The sequence below is a fragment of the Globicephala melas genome, chromosome 19, assembly GCF_963455315.2.
Source record: "Globicephala melas chromosome 19, mGloMel1.2, whole genome shotgun sequence".
In the NCBI taxonomy this organism is placed as follows: Eukaryota; Metazoa; Chordata; class Mammalia; order Artiodactyla; family Delphinidae; genus Globicephala; species Globicephala melas.
In genome coordinates this window covers 2,016,301-2,029,691 of record NC_083332.1, presented here as the reverse complement: position 1 = coordinate 2,029,691, position 13,391 = coordinate 2,016,301, and the positions used below count along the sequence as shown (strand labels likewise).

The following is a 13,391-nucleotide window of genomic DNA, read 5'->3' as shown; positions in this document are numbered from 1 at the left end:
CAACAGTGAAGAACAGGGACAGGCAGGAGAATGCTCGAGCAGATTCAATGGCAGAGACCACTGACGGCTACGCAGCAGACGTGAAAATAAAAACGGTACACATTTTCCACGCTATAAAAACTAATCAGAATAAAAGCAAACCAGAAAAGGAGGGGGAAAAATATTTTGCAGCATAGATGACAGTTAATAGGTCTTAGAAAGCAGTGAGAAAAAAGTAAGTGGCTCCTCATGAAAATAAAGGACATTAATACACAGCTCCTAAAATCAGTGACAGGAGCCAACATCTGTATCAGAAATCAAAGAAATGTAAAATATTACGGTGAACACGTTTTACGCTTACCAAATGGGCAACTATTTCAAAATAAAAATCAGTGTTGGTGGGAAGCTGGCTGGTACAAGTGTGAATGCTATTTCTGGATATCATTTTGGCATATATCTAAAAAACATTAAAAATGCCTATTCCTTTTGAAACAGCAAGTCTCCACTTAAGGACAAAGACAGTCAAGTAGATAAAAATATAAGTTAAAAAAGAAAAAAGCTACAAAGTCAGCTGCCCACCACCACTAAGTCCTTGTATGTACATCTACTCTCAAATATGTTGCAGGAGTGATGGCAGGTGACATAACGTCACCCAAGGAGCACATCCGGGAACATGCTATTATGCAATGGCGGCCCTAACACAGGGCAGATCCCTGCACAGCAACCAGAGGCAAAGCAGGGAAAGGAAGCACGGGTCAATGTTCTCCTACAGGCTTACCTGACTGCAGGTGGCCCCTCAGGAGGAGCCGAGTGACCCAGCCTTCAGCCCCGACTCACCCTGTCCTCCGCTGGCAGCCCAAAGGGCACCCAGGAATGAGGCCATTGCTGAGTTAGCACCTGCCAGGACCCCATACTCACCTCACCCTTTGGAAGACCCAGGTGAACTCCTCCTGTGACAGCGACTCTGGCCAATCGAAAGCATAACTGCTCTTCCCACTTCGCCCCCACTTCCCCAGTCCAGCTCCTGCCTCCATGGCAACAGCCATGCCTACCACTGAAGAGGACAGAAGATACATGTCGGGTGTGGCTGAGAGGAAGAAAGCATCAGGGAAGAGTCATCCACGGGTTTGCCTGGCATGACCAAAGGCAGTGTTGAGGCCGAGGGGGATGCCTGTCCAAGGACGGCCCAGAAAGGCCATCACAGAATCAAGATGTGCTGGGGGACGCACAGCCCAACAGAGAAAGGGAGCACCTGTACTTATGTCAGCCCTCAAAGTCCCTGAGGCAAGGACTACATCGCCTTTCTCATCACTGTATTGTTACCTTCACAGGACTGGCACGTAGAGGGTGTTCAACAAACTGTGTTTGGGTTTTTTTCTACTTAGATGCAAAAACATTTAAATCCAATCTAGAAAAGTCTAAATAGTAGCCCTTGACCATGAAAGGTTATTCCAGGAATACAAGGATGATATCCCATTAGGGTAGGCTGTTATATAAGGGATTAGAGGGGGAAGGGGATTCCATGAGCATTGTTGCACATTACAAAGCATCTGCAAACTTCAACCTTTCCTTGTATGTCCCTAGCAAAGAGTAAGACTAGGAGACCATCTAAACACAATAAAGACTTATCTCAAGTGCAAGCAAGCATTAAACACTAAAGGTAGGGAAGCCCTCCACCATACCCACCATTCAGCACTATTTTGGAAGTCCTAGCTAATGCAACTGATAAAAAAGAAGTGAAAGGTATAAATGTGGAAAAAGCATTATTTTGAATTCAAAAACCTTGGCAGTTAATACAGCAAGAAAAAAAATTCCAGGAATAGCAAAACAAATAAACCAATTCTCATTAATAAATTCAGTGAAGTATTTGCAACTCCAAATAAAATTTTTTTAATGTACAGAAGGACACAGAGCAGGTCCTAAATAAATGAAGACATGTTTTTGCACAGGACCATGAAAATTGTTGTCAATCCTCCCTTGAATATAAGTTAAAATCCAATAAAATGTGGGAGTTTTGACAAACTGAGAATCCAGTTTCTCCAGAAGACTAAATGTACAGAAATATCAAGACAATTCTGAACAAGAAGGTATGTGTGCAGCAAGGGTGGGGGATTGTCTGTAAAGTGACCCAAACATATAAGAACACGAAGTATTCTTTCCAACACAAGGATGGGGGTGCAATGATAAATACACTGATGGAACAAAATACACTCCAGAATCTGACTCGTGTGAAAGTATATACACATGTGGGAATTTAGTTTATAGTAAAGAAAGACTTTTAAATCAAGAAAAGCATTAACTGTTTAAATACGAACTAGGAACTTCCTTAGGAGTAAATGATAAAGGGTCTTTTTAAGGAAAGTGGCAAGAAAAATCAGCCAACACTTCCATTTCTGACCAGCTATTCGAGTATGGATTTCTAAGAAGGTTGGAGCAGGCCTCTGTCTGACATTAGGAAAGACCAATAACATCAGTGCCGGTGTCTGGCCTCTCCTCCAAGAAATTCGGTATTTCATCTCTAGAAGGCAAAGGCCACTAAGGCCAATGACAAACATACTTTGTTTTCAGAAAAATAAATCATTGCCTTCAAAAGACAGCATTCCTCCAAAATTTCATCATGCAAGAAGAAATGAAAACAGATAGAATCTTTAAGAAAATGTCATGTAACATTAAGTCATGTTGCCAAGAAACTTTGTAGCTTTATTTTCTGATTACAAACATAGAAGACAGCACAACATTCAAACATTACAGATTATCCAACGTAGAAACTGCAAGCCACATCCAGTGATCACATTTGTTCCTATACTAAACCTTTTAAAGTCTGTACATATAACATCTTATTTTTACCAAAATGAGATCATACCAGGAGTTCTGTGTGTATTTTTAAACCCAGTAATTTTTGATAGACATCTTTCCAACCAGTACATATAGATTTATATCATTTTTTCTAAAGGCCACATAGTCTTCCATTCTATGGATATACCAGTTTATCTACACTTGATGGAAATGACCAATGTAAAAAATGTCTAAAGCATTAAATGAAAATACAAGGGCATAAAATTATACAGCATATGTGGCATTCTTACCACAAATATACTCATTTATATGTACACAGAAAACAATGAGGATGTCCACACAATGGAATAAAGTGAAGTTTTAGAAATCAAAGCTGCAGATGGAGATGTATTTATACAGAAGTTATTGTAGATGTTGTTAAACAGCTGCACAATATTACGTTCACACACACAGAAACATGCATATAATGGAGACTGTAAACGTGATGGGCACGTGATACGAGCTCACCAGGTGGCACACCACGCACTCCCCCACAACCAAATATTACTGCCTAACACCCCACATACTTCACTCTGGTAGCCTGAGTTTGAAGTGTTAGTGAATTGGGCATGATCTCATTTATGTAAAAAAACCCCAAAAAACAAAAAACTACATAGGTGCTTAAACGTATGGAAGTACATACAAAACCAAACTGGAAGAAAACTTCCATAAAAACTTGTATGAAGACCATGCGTAAAGTGGGGAAAATCGAAAAAATAAATGATTAATAAAAGATACTTCATTTTGCATTTCAACTTAGAATGTTATTTTAAGTTCACCATCAGAAAAAAATACCTGAATATAAATTTGGAAGTTCAGCTGCTGTCTGTCTGTCCTCTCCTCTGCGCCAGTCACTGCGCATCAGCACCCCCCCTCCCCTGCGTGGCTCCCCCTCTCTCCGACCACCCACAGTGCTCCCGTGGAGTCCTCCACTCCCCACACACCCTTTGGGCCAGAACACCACTGCTGGGGCGCCACACCTAGACCCTGACCTCACTGCCAGCTGTCCTCTCGGTCTCACTGTTCACACTCAATTCTGGCCACGTGGCAAACCCATCAGCTTTGTTTCCGGGCCTGGAGATGGGCTCTCACACACCCTAGTTACTGAAGCTCCCACATCTCCCTCCGCACTCTCTCTGCAGCAGGAGTCCCAGCGTGAGTCAAGTAGTACCCAAGGGCAGGATTTTAAAAGCCAAAGGTCTGACCACATTCAGAGGATGGGGGCGAAGATGGGGACACACACAGACCCAGCCTGACACTGGTCGTAGGGGCCAAGGGAAGCCACTAACTCCAAGGAGAGGGAAGGAGAGGAGACAAACAAGGACAGCTGGTCAGAAAAAGGTCTTACCCTCCACACCAGGCAGAGGGGCTTACGGGGTTCCAGCTGTTCTTCAACCTCCAAAGACCTGTTCTTAAATACACAGGACATCTAAGCATGAAATGTGTGTGTCATAAGCACTGTATGCAGAGTTAGTTTCGGGCAAGAGCTGGACCCCAACCACAGGGCAGTGGTCCTGCCTGATGGACAAGTGTTGCCACTGTGGTCCATGTGGAGGTGTTTATGCCATTCTCTGAGTATTTTACAGCCCTTTACTTCTATTTCACAAAAATGCATAGAAAACAAAAGCACAGTCTCACAATTAATTCATCTGAAACAAAGATGGAAGTCATCAGGCACCCCTGCCACAAGTGGGGGGGTCTTTGGCCTCAATCAAAGGATCAGTGGGTCAAGTGTTCAACTGAACTGGAAGGAACTCAACTAGTGGTGGCTGGAAATGTGGCCGGATGCGCGAGGAGAGGTAAAGAAATTCTGTGGCCCCCTGTGTGACCTCAGGTTCCCCACATCCCACCACGAGTGAGAAAAGCTCATGGTCTCTTCTCCAAGCCCGTTTCTACTTACTTAGTTTGGTGCTCATCACGGTGCACCTAGATTCAGCCCCTCTCTCGTTCTACCTACCTCATTAAAGGGGGCTGGAATTGAGAGCTTTAAAGTCACGAACCGAGGACGTTACTTTCTTCGTTTCTCAGGGACAGCAGGGTGTGCGGTCTCTTCTCTGCTCTTGTTTGCTCCTTTCTCCTGCCTCTTTCTGCAAACCGACATTCTCTCCTTCAGCACCACGTGGAGGGAAGTGCTGTCCCAGCCTGGGCCCGCCTCACCTCCCAGCTCAGGTTCCCAACACTAGCAGCTGGGCTAGCCCGTGCCTCTGCTCACCCCCACTCCGACATTATGAGTGCACACTACAGCTCGATGCCTTCTAGGGTGTGGTTCTCAAGCCTGGGGTGACTGGGAGAAATGCACCAGCCTTTCCGGGGTGGGTATTTAGGAGGTCTGTGGCTCCCCAGGAAACAGCCATCCAGGAAGCACACCAGGAGCTGTACTTTGAGAACCACTGCTCTAGGCTGATGCATCCAGTGTGGTCCAGTCAACCATGAACAGGTACATGTGGACAATAGAGGCTGTTTGGGTAACAATTTCACAGGGGAATGTGAGCATGGAGTAAACAACCACTGCCCCTACCGTACCAGCCACGACTCCACCCTCTGGACTCTCAGGTGGCTCCTCGCAGATAATCACCACGTCGCCCTGGGCTTACCTCCATCATATAAACTGAGCACTTACCACTCTGCAGCAAAAGTTCCTTATCGTTGTCCATTCTGGAGGAATTTCCCCAAAAATTTCAAAAAAGAGGAAACAGTAACTAAGAGTTTAGTTTTATGGTCGGCCCCCAAATGATTCAAGAAAAAGAGTTACTTTAAAGAGATAAAACCTCTTCTGTGCCAGTAGGACATATCTGACCAATTTTTACATCAGTAACTGGCTGATCAGATTTTTTTTTTTTTTAAAGGGGTGAGGGCATGAAAAGGCAGACCACAAAGCATGGTTCATTTAACCATCTATAGGAGAGAGCACGCTACTCTGGTCAGACCTAATGTGAATGGAGACTGGGGAGAGCGGGGGCTGCAGACAAGGGGCTTCTGGTGTCCTGGTGACCCTAGCAAGAGCTTCACTGCAACCAGATGGTATCCCCAGGTGACCTTACAGGCCAGCGCAACCAAAGCTTTTCCACATCCTCTCATTCTGATTCCATACTCACCAAGCGAGCTCTCACTATGGCTTCCTTTCCCATGTAGGTCTGCCTACAGGGAGAGAATGTGCTGATCATGCGTACTTTTGAATATCTAGGTTCCTGTGGTAGTGCTCTCCCACCATGAATCGATTACCAAAACTGAGAAAACAGGAACGTCGTATTTGGTCACACTATTTTCCGACATAAACCAATAATTCATTATGGCTTAGCTTCGTTAACGTGGATCTACTGATGTAAGATGAGTCCTCAGGTGAAGTAGGGCCTCTGAGTCTCCAAAGGCTTGAGTGCCAGACACTGGACTGCTGTCTGAAGCATTCACCAAGGCCAGAAAAAACCAACCCACCCCCGGTGGCTCACTGGGACAGCATGTTAGTCTTTCCCTGGGTGGTAACATGCCATCAGCATGGCCACCAATCTTGGTAAGCATGTTTTCTTACTCTCCACTTAACTGGAGTTCTCATTCAATAGACACTGAGACCAGGGATTATGTCACTCACTTCCGGAGACCCGAAGTCCAGCATGATCACGTCCCAGATCAGGCACAGTATCAATGCTTGCTGACAGAATGAGCAATATTTGGCTGTTTTGCTCACTTCCCCCCATGATATGATTCACTGAGTATGGTCTGAATCAGTGAGCAAACCATGAACAAAGAGTACAAGACCTACTGAGTCCCCGGTTCTTCAGTACCTCTCTCAGATCCATCCAATTCACTTATCCCTCTTCTGTGACCCTAACCCAAGCCACCATCTCTCACCCAGATCCGAAGAGGTCTTCCTGGACCCACTGTTTCTACCCTCCCCTTCTGAACCCTGCAACCACATGATGTTTTTAAAACACAAATCTGATTATCATGGTGCTGCCATGGCTTCTCATGGTGCTTCAGATCAAGCCCAATTACCTACCACGGATTGCAAAGCCTTTCACAGTGCAGCTCCACTTTACCTTTTTCTCATCTCAAACACCATTCTTTTCTTTCCTTTGTTCTAGGCTTCTAGTCTAGACTAGATCCTGGACTCCCAGCTCCCTTAAGACTGCTCTTCTCACGACACACTACCATCCACCACGCTTCAGGGCTCAGCCTTAATGTCCCTCACTTTCTCAGGGAGACCCTACATGGCCTCTCCCAGATTAAGTTAATGCCTGAAGTGAACCTTCTCTTTCAAAGGCGTGAATCACACAATTATTTTTTCAATGTCTTTCATTACCCAAAAGACTATGAGCTCCAGGAAAACACTTCCTTTTCCACTTGGGGCCATGTTTGATAGATGAATCAATGAATTTCTCATGTTTCTTTATTCACCCAATAAGAAAGAAAGGGCAGGCCTGAAGGAGTAGCTGAATGTTGCGAAGACCAAGGAGAATCTGGTGAACACGTGACCCACCAGAAGAGCCTGTGCATTCTCAGAGAGCACACAGGGTGCTCGTGTGGCCATATGGAACACGTGTACAGTAGGAAAGTGTCAGGTTGAGGAAGGATGTGCTCAGTCCAAGGATGGGTGTGGCACTGCGAGGAGGGAATTCAGCTCACCTGGACACCGCCACCTAGCGTTTGGACCTAGTCCCTCTTCCTCTTGCAAGTCGTCTCGGAGAAGGGTAGAGCTGGGGAAGGAAAAGAAAATGTGAGCCACCGAACTTACTTCCCAATTACTGAATTTCCAGGCTGGAAATGACCCCACACAGCTGCATCTTTGCCTCCTACAGTGGTAGAGGTAAAATGATACCAAGAAGAACAGCTTTTCCTCCCAGGGTGGAAGGGCCATCGGCATTGCTCCCTGGGGTGTATGTTGTACCCTGGCTATAATCATAGCTTTTTTCCAGTGAGGGTATGTCAATCGTGTGCAAGCCAATCTCTGAGTGTCTTAGAAACTTCTCTAATAAGCAGAGCAAAACAGTAAAGACTTGGGATTGAGAAATCCTATTTAAGACCCCAATCTCCCACTTATTAGCTATGCTGCACTGGCCATCCTTCTAAAGGCAAGGGACACACACTGCAGGTACAAATTGGAGGGAAAAAATAGCTAAGAAGGTAGTATTATTTACTGCTAATTAAGTGCCTCATACAGTGCTTATTAGCACCTTACTTTTAGCATCTCTGTTAATTCCCACCACAACATAATTTTCTACTTATTTCACACACAAAAAAGCAGAGGCTCAGAGAACTCAACCTCAGAACTCATGGCAATTACAGATCAACTAACGTCTTTTTGGAAAACAGTAATCTACAGACATTTTTCATGGAAACCTTGTGGAATAATGATATAGGCACCCCTTAGAAAGGTGAGTAAAACTCCAGTTCTGCCATGCGATAGCCAGTGATGCAATGCCAGAAATTTTACTGTGCTGTACACCTAAGTAGCATGAAAGACTCGCTTATATTACAATCTTAATGCTATTATCATCAACATTACCAGTAGATAATGGTATCATTACTTAACCTTACACAATAGTTGAGGCTGTCAACATGATCCCCGTGGACGACACATGTTTCAAGCCCCACTGTGCCTCAGAGCATGCGTTCAATCAATCAGAGGCCCCGAGGGGGATGCACCTTCAGGACTATGGCTCTGGTTTATGTTAACGCTGTCAGTCATGGGCAGATATATAACTAGGTCCCGCCCACAAACAAGGAATCCAGGGCTGCTCCCTCTCGCCCCGCCCCTCCCAGCCCCGCCCCACCTGCCAGCCCCTCCTCCATCCCATCATTTCTCATGCCACGCCTCCCTCATAACCGCGCTCCGCATTCTCCAGGCTGTCTACGAGATTGAGGCCTTTTCCTTCATGTCACCTCCCACTGCCCTCAGAGCCTGCCACGCTCTCCTTCGCCTTCTCACTTAGATCCACCCCTTCCCCAAATCTATTAAAATTCCCACTTTCCTATGTGACCCCCGGCCATGCGCAGTTGAAACCCGTCCCACAGTCCCAGGGACAAGGCTCTGCACGCCCTCCAGGGAACACGACGCCGTCGCGCGGCCGCCAAGATGTGCCGCAGCGGCAAGCAGTGGTCCACCTGGAGCCTGCGCAGCGAAGACGTCGGGGTGAGTTCCATCTCCCAGGACGCCATACACAGCCCGCCCCGCAGTCCTACTGGCTCTCAATATGGCGCATGCGCAGAAAGCAAGGGCCGCAGGGCTCCACAGCCCCGTCCTCGGACCCGCCCCCTGTAGCCGGCCCAGTGTCAGTCAAGATGGCGCCTGCGCAGTAGGCCTCGGCTGGCACCTGTCGGCCGGCAGAGCACTAGGTGGGCAAGGGTCTGCAGCCCCTCCCTCGGGCTGCCCCTGCAGTACCACCGTCATTCAAGATGGCGCCTGCACAGTAAGCTTCAGCTACCACCCCTAGGCCAAGGTACACAGCGCTAGATGGGAAATGGTCTGCAGTCCCCTGTTAGTCATACAAAGCATAAAAGCCCCTCCCTTGGGCCCACCCCAGCAGACAGCACCGCTGTCATTCAAGACAGCGCCTCCACAGTAAGCCTTGCTCGCCACCTGTCAGTCAACAAACAGCACTAGAGTGGACAAGGCTCTGCAGCCCTCCCTCGGCCCGCCCCCTGCAGCCCCACAGTAGTTCAAGATGGCGCCTGCGCAGTAAGCCTTGGCGCCACCTGACGGCCAACAAACAGTGCTAGAGTGGGCAGGGCTCTGCAGCCCCTCCCCTGGCCCGCCCCCTGCAGCTCCGCCCTCATTCATAACAGTGCCTGCGCAATAAGCCTCGGCGCCACCTGTCGGCCAACAAGCACTGGATCAGAGTGGGCGGGGTTCTGCAGCACTGTCAGTCCCCAAAGACGGCCCGTGGCCCCATCCCCTCAGCCCAGTCGACAGGGCACCTGCGAAACACGTCTGGGTGGCACCCCCCGCCCCAGCCCTCCCCCCCAAGCCAAGAGATCTAGCCAGAAACATCCCAAGGTGAAAGCAGTTCAGGAAGGCAACGACAGGGGAAGGGGAGATGCTCTGCAACCCCCAGACCAACCAAGGAGAAACAGCGGGCACAATGATAGCCCGTAGCCCTCTCCCTCAGGACAGACAGCTCTCCAGCAACAACAGTGTCGGCAAACTCTGGGCCACATGGACCCTGCCGATAAAACAGCCCCCCAGTCACCAGCCGTCGCCCAATCTCAAGTCAGACCTCAAAACCTACGCTAGTCAGGGTGGCACGTCGCGGCAAGCGTCCGCGGCAAGTGTCGGCGGCCAGGCCCGTGACCAGCAAAGAAGGTGTGAGGTAGCAGGACCCCCGCAGCCTTCAATCACAGCAAAGAACACAGGGCACCGCTACCCTCAGCCCCGCCCCTGCGGCCACCCAGCCAAGACCAGGCCGCGCATGCGCAGCGAGCCTCAGCCGCCCCCATCAAAGATGGCGCTGAGGTAGGCGGGGCTTGACCAGTCGGTCTCTTTTGAGACCTGCAGTCAAGACAGCCCTTGGCCCCACCCCAGCCCGCACCAACCAATCAGGACAGCGCCTGCGCAGCCACTCTTATCTGACACATCAAAAGTGACGCCAGGGTGGGCGGGCCCGCAGTCTGTCACCGCCCAGAGAAAAACATCCCGCAGCACGACTGCCCTCGGCCCCGCCCCTTAGCTCCTCCCGCCGCCACTGCGGCAAGCAAGTCCCGCCCCCAAAGACCGGCAAGGATGCAGGGGCGGCCGGAGCAGACCTGGCCAATCTGGGACCCCGTGGGATGGGGTGTCCTCTGCAGCCCCCCGACCAAGCTGAGGAAACGGGAGGGCGGGGCGCGGGGGGGGCGCGCTGAGCCTTTCCGCGCTCGTTAGGTATGGCCCGCCACTTCTCCGGCACCCACCCCAGCGGACTGCGGTGACAGGAGCCCGCGGCCTTCCCGCCCCCTACCCAGGACGGCCAGCCATCCCTGTCCTCCACTATGCCCAGGAAAGGTGGCATGGAAGCCCCCACCCCAGACTCCGGCCGGCAGCGCAAGATGGCGCCGCTGCGGCAAGTGCGGCAGCCCCGGCCCGCTGACCAGGGTCTCGAACCTGCGGCATCCCATCCCCGCGCACCGTCCAGACGCGGATGTGCGGGCCGAGGCGGCCGGACTCACCTCGCCACACCGCACCTCAAGGCACCGCCCCGCCCCTGGCCGAAGGTCAGCCACGGCGCAGCCCGTGCACAGTCTACTGCCCCCACACGGCCCCGGGCACCCGGCAGCGCCACCAGCCCATGGTGGACATGTCCACTCTTCCGCTCCGACCTCGTCCTCCCGCAGCTCCCGGCGTCTGCACCGAGCCCCGGCCCGCGACTCCTTGTCAGGCTCTCCGCAGAGGCGGGGCCCCGGCGCGGGCAAATCAGAAGCAGCGCTACACGCCCTGGGCCCCCCTCGCCACGCCCCCAAGCCCTGCCAATCAGGCCGCAGTTGCCGTGGCGACGGCTTGGCGCGAAGGCAGCAGGCTGACGTCAACGAAGCCCATGCTAGGGGCCCTGAGGAAGGGTCTGGAAAAGGGGGAGGGGGAGTGAGTGTGCGACCCCCAAACAAAGAAGGGGGGTGACGCAGAGAAAGGCCCGCTAGCGACTCCCAAACGCAAAACCTCTGAAGAAAAAGAAAAAAAAAAACCCATACATTTGTCTAAGAAAATGAAAATCCGGCGGACAAAAATATGTATGTTGAAGTTAAAGACAAACGAGAAAGTGGGAGACGAGACTTTTCCGCCTGGGACACATGAAAGACACGGGGCTAACTTCCCTAATAAACGAAGACCTCTTGGAAACCGATACGGTAAAGACCAAACTAAGCCAGAAAATTGGGCAAAAAGGGAAGAAACTGGCAATTCACAGGAAAATACAAATGGCTGACAGACCTACAGGACAAAACTCACGACCTGACTCCCAAAGAAACGTAAAACCGAGAGCCCGGACCAGCACGGTTTAGCGGATGCTCTCCTGAGGCGGCCTCGCGCGTCGCCGCCTGGGACAGGCTGGGTCAGTCCCACCCGTGGCCACCCGGACCGTCGGCCATGCAGGGCACACAGACGCGTGAGGAAACCCGTATGCGGCGGGAAACGACGAGGTAGCGCCGCTCGGGACGAACGACGGCCGAGGACTCAATAGAGTTAGTCAAACACTCAAGTGGCCGAAGTTTGTAGACATGACCCGGTAAGTGTTTTCATTTGTTTGTTAAGGATGAACACACACACAGGTAAAACCTCTGGGAAAGTGTACAAGAAACTGTTAGCCGGTTACCTCTAGGGAAAAAGGATGAGGGGAAGGAATATGGAGGAGGGATCTTTCCCGTCTCCAGTCCATACTGTTTGAATCTCCTAGCCAGAAATATGCATTTCTTTCCCAGTAGTAGAATCAATGAATTACAAAAAGCTCACTGATGCACCCTTTGATCCAACTATTCCACTCTCCAGGAGCTAAGGGAAACGAACTAAGCTAAGAGGTACGAAAGATTATATGCAGGCATATTCACGTAGCATTTTTTATTAGAAAAATGTACTCTGCGGAAGAAATAAATTGTATTCTGGCAAAGCCACACACTGCAATTTTATGTGGCCAATTAAAATGTAATTTTTTAATTTTAAAGGAAAAGATTCATAAGATACAGTTAATTACAAAAAGCAGGTTACCTAAGCACAAAGAACATGATACCCAGATTCAAATTTTATACTTAATAAGTATAAATATTTATAAATCAGTGGTTGCTGGGTACATTAAGAACTACTGGCTTTTGGGGTGGGGGATGTTTGAAACTCCCCAAGTCTTCAGCAGTCTCTTCTCACCCAGCAGTGCCACATAAACATAAAATCTGAATGAAAACATTGTGTTTGCTCTGTACCTTTGAAAATTATTCCCCGGGAGCTTCTATAGAAATTCTAGAGGCACCACTAGAAGTGAATGTGGTACTACCCTTAGGTCAGAGGTTTTCAAATCTGGCCGCACATTAGGATCCCCTGGGGGAGCTGTCAAACATTGCAGGTGCCCAGGGTCCCAGAGAGGTGTTTGTTTTGGAGCTCCTCAGGGGATCCTCAAGTCTGGTTATGGTTTAGGAGGTGATTTTAATGCAATTTAGGGACCCCATCCCCTCTTTCCTTCTCAAAGACCTCTATCTGCAACACAGCTTTTTCTCTGGATCCCTGGTCGTTCATTCCCATCAAATATCACATGCTCTCAGAGCTTCTCCAGCTACTACCCCTTTTCTCAGCACTCTCTCCCTGCCCCCACCAAAAAAGCCCTCTTGATAGAGTGGCCTTCTGTCACCGACTCAACAGCCTTACCGCACATTCTCTCCCCCTAGCATGCCACACGGGCTTCCATCCTTTCCACACCCCTGAAACTGCTTGGCAATTTCAGCAGTTCTCCATGTGGCTAGGAAACTTGTTCTTAATCTCACTTGATCTTTCAGTAACATTCAACATCCTCATTAAAAGAAACAATGATAACAAAAACTATCTTATTTTCAGAGACACTATACTGCCCTGGTTTTCCTCCCATGTCCTCTTAGCTGGCTTCTGCTTTGTTCAACCTCCCAAGGCTCAGAACTCA

At 49.4% G+C, this 13,391-nt stretch overlaps 1 protein-coding gene and 1 long non-coding RNA gene across 14 annotated transcripts in view; one reads left to right on the top strand and one right to left on the bottom strand.

Annotated features, from left to right (window-relative positions):
• Nucleotides 1-11,155, bottom strand: part of PEG3 (paternally expressed 3) — a 29,432-nt gene extending 18,277 nt beyond the window's left edge. For 9 of the 13 annotated variants that reach the window (XM_060288515.1, XM_030851480.2, XM_060288514.1 and 6 more), the window contains exons 1-2: nucleotides 10,951-11,154; nucleotides 7,435-7,505 (exon numbers count right to left, since the gene is read on the bottom strand). The gene's annotated coding sequence lies outside the window, so the exon portion shown is untranslated. Of the gene's footprint in view, nucleotides 1-4,771; nucleotides 4,902-7,434; nucleotides 7,506-10,950 lie in introns of those variants that run through there. The other 4 variants (XM_070044128.1, XM_060288517.2, XM_060288520.1 and 1 more) reach the window with 3 other exon arrangements.
• A 191-nt stretch (nucleotides 11,156-11,346) lies between these two features.
• The window catches only part of LOC132593998 (uncharacterized), a 210,740-nt gene continuing 208,695 nt past the window's right edge, over nucleotides 11,347-13,391 (top strand). The window contains exon 1 of the long non-coding RNA XR_009560127.1: nucleotides 11,347-11,999. This is a non-coding gene — a long non-coding RNA (uncharacterized lncRNA). The remainder of the gene's footprint in view (nucleotides 12,000-13,391) is intronic.